Consider the following 10,605-nt stretch of genomic DNA (forward strand, 5'->3'; position numbering starts at 1 on the left):
GTTGGCTTATAGTGGAGACATTAAGCCCACTAAGATAGTGGATTATAGGTGTTGGGTTTTTATGGATTTGTTTCATGCAAATGTTACACGCTTTTTTTCTATAAATTGGCTTTCAATTTGGATGAGAAAACTTTTGCCATTTTTTGCCAAAATAGTTTTCAAAATTGGGCTGTGAAAAAAAAAAGAAAAACCCAAACCAAAAGTAATTCCATTTCTTCTCCATCTTTTTCTCTCTCTCTGTTTTCTTCATCCATCGGGTCCCACAACCCGATTCTGAGTCCAGAAGATAGTAGGTCAACTCTTGTGGTGGTCCGAAAGAGTTTGGGTCGAGATTCAGTGAGGAAAAGTGGTTTTCGGCAGCTACAAAGGTTATTTTTATCCATTTTCTTTTTGCATGTTTTTTTCCTTTAAATTAAAAGAAATTAGAGTGTAATTAGGTCCTTTTTTCGCTGCGTATGTCTCGTGTTCCATCAAGAAGTTGAGAAGATGAGACGGATTCCCTATGCTTCTGTTGTTGGAAGCTTGATGTATGCAATGTTGTGTACCAGACCCGACATTTTCTATGTAGTAGGGATTGTCAGTTGGTAGCAGTCCAATCCAGGATTTGATCATTGGGCGGCGGTCAAGACGATCCTCAAGTATCTTCGGAGAACGAGGGACTACATGTTTGTGTATGGAGATAAGGATCTAATCCCTATAGGATACACGGACTCTGACTTTCAGACCGATTGTGATTCTTGCAAATCGACATCAGGGTCAGTGTTTACTTTGAATTGAGAGGTTGTAGTTTGGTGAAGTATCAAGCAAGGATGCATCGCAGACTCCACTATGGAAGCCGAATACGTAGCGGCTTGTGAAGCAGTTAAAGAGGCTGTTTTGGCTAAGGAAATTCCTTTCAGATTTGGAAGTTGTTCCAAATATGGATTTGTCTATCACTCTTTATTGTGATAACAGCGGGGCTGTGGAAAATTCGAAAGAGCCTCGGAGTCATCGTCGGGGTAAGCACATAGAACGGAAATATTACTTGATCAGGGAGATTGAGCATCATGGTGATGTGATAGTCACGAAGATAGCATCAGAGCACAATGTTGTTGATCCCTTTACAAAGGCCCTCACAGCTAAATTGTTCGAGGGTCACCTGGAGAGTCTGGGTCTGCTAGCATGCGGCATCTTGTCTAGGGCAAGTGGGAGATGATACTGGGGTATGCCCTAGTTTATTGTATATTGTACATTTTTATATTGTATTATACATTAGTCTACCAAGTCATTAGGACAAGTGAGAGATTGTTGGGATTGGTGTCCTAATTCTCCTGGAGTCTCGTTGTTTTGTAAAGATACACATTATTTAATGAATAAAATAATTGTTATTTAATTCTAGCATTTACTCATATCCAATAAACAAAGCTCTTTGGTTATCTTATATGAACTTAAGCATGTATATGTGATATACAAGTGGATCATGCCTTAAGTGATAACCTAAATAGGTCTGTAATATAAGGATTAAGGTGGGATACCTGATCCTGGTGACACTACGGATATGGCCTACTTTATAGAGGTTTGCAAGTGTTGTAAAGTACTACAGATCGTAGATCCTAACCATTCATGTGAAGACGTGCGAGCGGGAGTGTCCTATACAAAGAGTTTGTATAAGACCTGGACCACGAGATTACTAGACTCTGTATATAACGTCATTGATACAAGAGACTTGCATCTCACCTAAACGATCATAGGTGACACAACCTCAATCCTGAATGTTTTGGGAACTTCTGCCTTTGAGGGCGGTCCTTTGATTAGTATGGGTGAGTATGGTCAGATTGCCAACTCAATATGCCTATCTTTTTGGGAACTTGTCTAATCCAGGAGCTGGGAACTCAATCCACAAGATGGAATTCACTCCTTTCCCGAAGTAGGGATAAGTAGAGAGATTGCTCCCTTAAGGGCTGATTCCAGGGCTTGAACATAGTGGCCTTAAGGAGACAGATGTAACTACAGATGTAACTACAGGGGCATAACAGTTATTGGCCCAGCTGTACTTACGACCGATCTGTGAAGGGTTGTCGCACTACTGATTGGTTAAGATGGACACATAATATATCTGTGGTAAGGAGAGTTCAATTGTCGGTCTTTAGTGGAGTGCCTGGCAGTTAACGGATAGTGGATTCCGTGACTAAAGAGTTTAGTCAGTTATTCACGATACCGTTAGAGCTTCGAGCTGCGGGTCCATAAGGTCTCCCTTGGTAGCTCAATGGATTCAGTTGAGGATCAGTTCTGGTGTTTGATTTGAAATGCTTCAAATTGACAATAGGTATTTTGATTATATATGATATAATCGGTTTATATGTATGAGATATATCTAGTGGAGGATTGATGTAAATTGAAGATTTACATTAAGTACCATGGAATAGAAAAGAAGAACTTATGGTTTATATTGTTTCATGAGATGAAATATTAAAAAACTATAGGTTATAAATATATAGTATGATAAGTTGGTTATCATTTATATTTATAATAATATTAATTATTGGATAATTAATTCTTTTTTCTTTAATAACTAATTTGAGTGGGTGGTTATTGGATTTTCATGGTAACCGTGGGATAAAAGAAAAATGGTTTTCCTAATTTTAGTAAGATTTACAAATTGTTGAAAAGTTTTTCAATAAAGTTTTTGAGATTTCTTCTCGGCAAAAAAGGATCTCACGGAGTCATCAAGTAAATATAGATTTACTACACGACAGCTTGGGCGAGCTAAAAGATCATACAGTATTTACCTAACGATCACATGCTTCGCTAGACGATTGCTTGCCCAAAGTAAACGATCGTGTAGTGTCTGTAGGCGACAAACCGAGCTAAGCGATGAGCTAAACGATCGCATAGCTTTGGCTAGACGATCGCTTAGCTTTAGCTAAACGATTGGGCATCAACCTATACAATAGGTCACCGCCATCTCCCACTTGCCCAGTCATGTACACAATCGGTGTTTCCTTCTTTTTCTGCCTCATTCCAAGTCCGAACAGAGCCCACCCTCTGGATTCTCACACCGAGAATACTAAGGTAGCCCTGTTGGTGGTGTCATACTCAACTCAACACCGTCGAGGTTCTATGGAAGTCGTTCATGCTGTTGCTGAGGAGTTCATGGCCAAGGCAATCGTTGAGGACGAGCATGAAGTGTTCGTGCTATGTTGCAATCGTGTAGATCGAGCTTTCAAGGTTGCTGTTGTTCGAGCGGTCGTGCGCAAAAGAGCGTGGAGATGCATCTTTAAATGTGCGTAGAGTTTTCTCTTTGTTCATTTGAGTTATTCATGCTGTAATTTTCGTATCAATTGCATAACCGTTTGTTTTGTATACGACTGTAAATGAAATGTTCATTCATGATTGTGATTTGGAATAATCTTGTTCCGCTGCTCATGGAAATCTCGAGTCCGATTTCCTTCATGGGTGCCATAAAAGGGTTAGTAACTACTGTTGTCACACTCTCATCCGGATTAAAAGGGTAATCTGGGAGGGGGTGTGCCAACTTACCTCATCAGGCATTTGGCAAGGGTCGGCCTCGACCTCAACCTCAACATCAACCTTGGATAATTAGGGTTCACACAGCCTCTTAGATAGTTAGGATGAGGTTGGGATTTCTATCCCATATGTGCTTAGGGTCGGCCTTGGCCTCGACTTCAACCTCAACCTCAACCTTGGACAATTAGGTTCACACAACCTCCTGGATACGTTAGGATGGGGTTGGGATCTCTAGCACTTATATGCTTAGGGTCGGCCATCTTCAATAGTGCACATGGTTGGATGCATTTGGATGGTGAAAATATTGTATCTTGATGCGCTTAAGGTCGACCTCGGTTAGCCCATGTGGAATTTTGATCATAATTTAACTCTCCATTAATAGTTTTGAGCCTCGACCTCAACCTTGGCTCTTCGCCACAACTTAGTTTCCCCGGCCTCGGTATTGGTTACCTCAGGTAGGCTAAGAAACCAAAATCTTACCTTCCCATAGAGGATGAGAAGCTATAATCCGGCATTACTCGATTAACTACTAAAGAAACATTCAAAGAACAAGTGGAAAAGGGAAGAAAAGGAAAAATCGATTGGAGGTTGAAGGTGGGCGTCTGTCTCTTCCCTAAAACGAAGACAAATATTTATACAGCAGTGTCGTTGTGTCGCAACATTGCCCTACCTCTCGCGCATGTTCGTCATCATGTTCGTACCGTCGCAACGCTACATGTAACATTGCAACCTTCCCTATTTTGCACAAAAGAGGCAGCTTCTACCGCTCAGCGTTGTGCAATGCTTCGTCCAAGGACATTTTTGTCCTTTCACACCTTTTTGAAGCCCGATTGCTCAAATTAGCTCCTAATTGCTCCAAATTAACCCCGAATAGCTCGTAACGACTGATTCTACCTCCAAGATGCACAATACCTACAAAATCATCAAATAAACACATTAAACATAGTAACGACCTAAAATTTAGAAGAGGAAAATAGAACATTTTTTGTGTTATCACCTTGAATCACCGCTTTAATTTGGTCTCCTCGGCTCAGGCCTCTGCCTCTGCCTTGGATCTTCGCTTCAACTAAGTCTCCTTGGCATTGGTCGCGTCATCCTCGGCTTCGACCTTGACCTCGGCTTCAACTCGGCGTCAGCCTTGGCACTGGTAACCTTGGCCTTTGTCTTGAATCTTTGCTTCAACTCGGTCTCATCGGCCTAGGCATTGGTAGTCCATGCCTCGACCTCAACATTTGTAACCTCAACCTCGGTCTTTGTAACCTCAACCTCTGCCTCAGCCTAAGACATCTTCAACTGGATTTCGACCCTTCAACTCATTGGCTTCCTTCCTTTGATTTTGGTTATGGAGATCTAATTCATCCACGACTTCTGCCTTTAAAATTTTTTTTTTTAACATGATTGTGGGAACTAAGCCATCATGGCATTTATTTCCTTAATTTTACAAAGACTCTCAATTTTGTATTGGTAGATCACTCTCATCCCCCACAGACAGCGCCAATTGTTAATGCCAAATTTTGGCCAAGGAAAAATGCATCTGACCTCCATGTGATTACAACGATAAATTTGTAATTTAGGAAAGAGAGGACCTGCAAAACAAAGAAAAAGGGCTTCGGTGCCTAAGTTAGTAAGAGAACTATAGAATAGAAAAGAAGTTATAAGTTTTTAGTTATCTCATATGGAGCCATAAGGATGTATTTAAAGGGAGAATGAAACAGAGTTTACCTTTTCCTATTATGATAAGGATGATATGGTTATTTCCTAATCCTAATAAGTTGGGATTAGATATGATTAGATAAATCTACTTTATCTACTATTTCTCTTTCCTTATTTTATTAGGGTTCTACATTGGGCAGAACGCATGCGGGCCTTATTTGAGTCGATATCGATTGACTCAACATTCTACCTAGGCAAGCTCAGTTTTAAGGATATTTGTAATACATAGTAGAATAAAAGAAAAAATCTAAAAAGATATTACATCTCTAAAATATTTGCAAATATGGATAAGTTGATTAGTCAATCTTTGATTTTTTTTTTTTAATTTCCAATTTCATCCTCCCTTATCTTATCTTATTGTACACCTTTTTTTAGTCTTTTTATTTTCTTTCTATTTTTCGATTTTTGCTTCTTCCCTCCATTTTTTCATTTTTTTCATTTTATTTTTTTTCTCAGTTTTTGCTTCTTAGCTTTTTTTTATTTTATTCTTTCCTTTATCCGATTTTTGCTTCTTTCCTTTATTTTTTTATTTTCTTTCATTTTCTTCCTTTTCTCTTTCTTTTTCTTTCCTTTATTTTTTATTTTCTTTATTTTCTTTCTTTTTTCCTTTCTTTTTTTTTTAATTTTCTTTTCTTTCTTCGGTTTTTGCTTATTCCTTTTTTTTATATATATTTTCTTTCTTTAGCTCTTGCCTATTCTTTTTTTTTTTTTTATTTTCTTCCCTTTCTCCGATTTTTGCTTCTTCCTTTATCTTTTTTTATTATTTTTTTCTTTTCTTTCTTTGATTTTTTGCTTCTTCCCTTATTTTTATTTTTTTTTTAGTTTTCTTTCATTTGTCCAGTTTTTGCTTTGTTTTTTTCCTATTTAATTTTCTTTCCTTGTTTCAGTTTTTCTTTCTTCTCTTTCTCTTATTTTTAAAATTTTTCTTTCCTTTATTTGAATTTTTTCTTCTTCCCCTTTTTTTTCACAAGAATTATGAAGCTGAGTTCCATATGCAGGACTTGAAAGTACTCAATTCATAAGTGACTTAACACCAACAAGTCAATCATCAAGTTTGATTATTATAACAAATAATAAATATAAATAACAAATAAAAGTCTATCAGTGATAGCCACTAATATTTTCTATCATTGATAGCTTAACCTTTGATTATATTTTTATAGTTAATAGTCATTTATAGAAATTTATCATTGATAGCCAACTTAGTGAATTTAATTAATAAAGTTGAATCTCGAACTAAAATGTTAGTGGAATGCCTAGAAATTATCACTAATAACATGTTTATCAGTGATAAAAGCTATCATCAAAAAGAAAAGAGACTTATAAATGTTTGGAAAGGACAAGAAAGGGGCAAAAAGGTGTTCAGTGGCTATGATTGATAGAAGCTACTACTGATAGCATGTTACCAATGATAAAAGCTAATACTAATAGCATGTTATCGATGATAGAAGCTATCCAATAGCACGTTATCGGTGATAGAAACTACCACTGATAGCACATTATTGGTGATAGAGAACTATCACTGATAGCATGATATCAGTGAGATCATTGATAGCATCTTATTAGTGATGTTATCAATGAAAGAAGCCATCACTGATAACCACAATATGAGTGATGTTAGTGATATCGGTGATAAAACTTAGGTGATATCTATATATCGAGTTTTTTTCAAAGGTGATAACCAGTTATAGAAGTCTATCATTAATAGCTTTAAGTGTTAATATTTTAAGGTTGATTCTAATTGATAAAAGTCTATCAGTGATAATGAATGATAGTTGTTATCAGTGATAGCCATGATAAAAGATTATTAGTGATAACTACTATGGTAATCAAAGTTGTTGGTCATCTTTCAAAGTTGATCACTGTTTATAAATCTATTATTGATAGCCACTAATTCCAATTGATGAAAGTGAATCAATGATAGCTACTAATAACTGATAGCAAATTAAAAGCTAATATTTCAAGATTGTATTAATTTTTCTCAAATTGAAAGCTATCGTTGATAGCAACTATCATCGATAGCAATTGATAGAAGCTATCAGCGATAGCAGCTGATGGCAGCTATCAGTGGTTATCACTGATAGCTGCTATCAGTGATAGCTTTTAATTTGAGAAAATCGGGAAGAAGCGAATAAAATTATGGCTAGGCATGGGTTTTTTTGTCTTTTACCATTTTTTGATCTATATATGCAATTATTTTATCCTTATACTACATATTCTATTATTTTGGGCTTGAATTCTATTTATACAACTAGCCCCAATTTTAATCCCTTAAGAACTAACCATGTTGGGCGTTTGCCTATTGGACCAATCTTGGAAGCTCTACCTTGGTTGGGTCGAGGCCAACCAGGCCTAATTTTCCCACTGACCTATCATTTTGATCTTTTCTTGCTCCTTCTGGACTTTATTACCCTTGATTCTAGAATCCACCTGTAACAATACCTATAGTAGGAAATTGAAGGTGAGGAAAAAAAGATAGACGATGTTAACCAAATTTTTTATTTGAATGAAAAAGAACTTTTTTTATTTGATGATTTGATTAACTTCTTTATTCTAAATTTTCATTTAAAACAAAATATCTTTTTTCGTGATAATCCTATTTTTTCTATTTTGTATTAAATTTTGTATAATTTTTTTGTAGTTGACAAAAGATGATTTGATTTTATCTTTCTAATTTTAATTTTTTAAACTAACTAGTGTGCATTTAAAAAAATTAAGAAGTGAAGAAAACTACAAAAGCATAAAAATAGTCAATTACTCTCTTCTCTATCACTTTGTCGACGTCTAAATTACTTGAACATTATTGAACCTCAAAAGCAAGATCTTCTTCTCCACCCTCGTCAATAATCGAGGATAGGAAAAAAAACTACAAAAGCATATAAAAAAAATATATTAAATCACTCTATATGATTTTACAAAATTGAAAAGCGACAAAAATTGAAAAAGATGACATACATTAAAAAAAAAAAAAAAAAAAAAAAAAAAAAAAGAGGGAGAGGTGATATTTCATCTAAACCTAAAAGAGATACCTGAAACAAAATAATTAACTCTTCTTAAAGATGAAAGAAAAGAAACATTAGAAAAGATGTTACTATAAACAAAATTAAAAAACAATATACATGAATGCTATAACAAAATTTCTACTAAAAGAAGTGGGAGTAGGGGAGAGCGGGTTAACAATATTTTTAAGCTATTTATAGAGAGAGAAATTAATTTCAGATCAAAAAAATATAAATTGAAATTATAATTTTTTCCTTATTTTAATGTGAAATTGAGATTTTATAGGTAAGAAGTGATTTTTCCTTTTATATCGTGAATTTGAGATTTTAGTGAAAAAAATGTTTGAGATTATGCCCTAAAGCCTCGTTGTTAATTAGTTGTTTTTATTTATTTTAATTATTAATATACAACATTAAATTATAATATGTAGTTGACAGACAGATAATAAGCTAAAGGTTGTTACAAACGGTTTATGGATACAATTGGGTGCATTATCTTGGCAGCATTATGGATACAACCCACTTCATAATTATTACAAACAGTTTGATCCAAATCGTAAAGACATGTGAATGGAGTATCCTATACAAAAAGTTTATATAAGATCGAACTGTGCAATAATTAATCTCTTTTTGTAAATCCATTAATTAAAGAGATTAATATTTCATAAGATGATCATATGTGACTCGAACTTAATCTTAAATGAATTATGAACTCCTGTCTATTAGGACTCGTCCTTTGATTTGTATGGGTGAGAACAACTCGAGTCACCAACTCAATATGCCTACCATTTTGGGACTTGACCAAATAGGGAGTTGGGAACATAACTTCACAAGATGAAATTAGGTTAAATAGATTAGTAGTTCCCTTAATTGTTGACTTTGGGACTTGAACAATGACTTAGTTTATGGTTGGATCATAAATAAATTGTTCGTCAAATGACCAATGATAGTTAAGGAGAAAGAGGTAATTACAGAGATAAAATGGACTTTTGACCCAACTATATTTACGAACAACTCATGACGTAACTTGTTTTGCAGTGCATAATAGTACAATTATGGGTCTATAGTAGTTTGTTCTATAGTTAGTGAATGAATATTAATTAATTAAAGAGTTTAGTTAATTAATTTTGGATCATTAGAGCTTATAGGTCCATAAGGTAGCTCACCACGAACCAACAAAGATTAAATTTATTAAAAGAAAATTTTGAAATGTTTAAATTTATGAATGAAAATATATAATTGTATCATATACAATTAATAAAATTAATGATGAATTAAGATGTATTATATAAAGTTTATTGAAATGAGATTCAAATTACAACTATATAATATAGAGAATTAGTTTATTTAAATATGATTCAGCTAATCAATTGTTTAATTTGGATTATATTTAAAATAAAGGGATAATAGGAGATTAATTTATTTGAATATGATTCAAATAATTAATTATTTAATTTGAATCATATTCAAATTAAAGAGATAATGAGAGAATTAATATACTTGAATATGATTAAAATATTTAATTATTTTAATACGAGATATTATAATTAATAATTTTAATTTTAATATGAGAAATTAAAATAGAAAACAAATTTACCCCAATGAGATTGGGTTAACTAGTTTGAGTCATATATAAAAGGCTTAGTGAGTCTTCACAACACAAAGAAAAACTCTCCCAAAAGTTAAAGAAAAATTCTAAAGAACTATCCTAAAGAATTCTCCTATCCTTATTCGAAAAGGGGAAATTAAAAGTTTCTTCACATTGCCACTTTTTAGATACTATACATATCATCATATTCCCTAAATAACATTCTTAAAGAAAAAGGATACCCTGGGTTTCCAAACCTTAGGTAATTGACAAAAACAGCGTATTTGGAGTTTTGGTTTTGAAATTTAGATCCTTTTTAAAAATATTATTTTGTTTACCCCACAATTTTGCAAACAATGTAAAATTACTGCAATGCCCATCAACATTTCAAAAGTCACAAACCCTCCCAACCTACCCATTTGGCCTTTCCATTTCCTCACTCGATTGCACCATTTTCTACCTCGATTTCGACTACATTTTAGATTTCCTTCCCATTTTAATTTCCATTTGAAAATTATTTAGGTTTTTTTATCTAATCAGCTATGGATTTTCATTTTTTTCACTCAATGTTAGATTATATTAGATGCTATAAAATGATTGTTTTAAATCTATGTTGAATGTAAATTTTTTCCTTAGAACATCATGGTCGGCGTTTTCTGAACAATTTACGGGCCTAAAATTAATTTTTTCCAAAAAAATCAAACCATCTTTTCTGAAAATCGGTCTTTACTCGATCGGGTTCATACGAAGGTGATCGGGTATGTGACCGGATGGGGCTATGGTAAAACGAGGGGGGAA

Source organism: Benincasa hispida, chromosome 12, assembly GCF_009727055.1.
Source record: "Benincasa hispida cultivar B227 chromosome 12, ASM972705v1, whole genome shotgun sequence".
In the NCBI taxonomy this organism is placed as follows: Eukaryota; Viridiplantae; Streptophyta; class Magnoliopsida; order Cucurbitales; family Cucurbitaceae; genus Benincasa; species Benincasa hispida.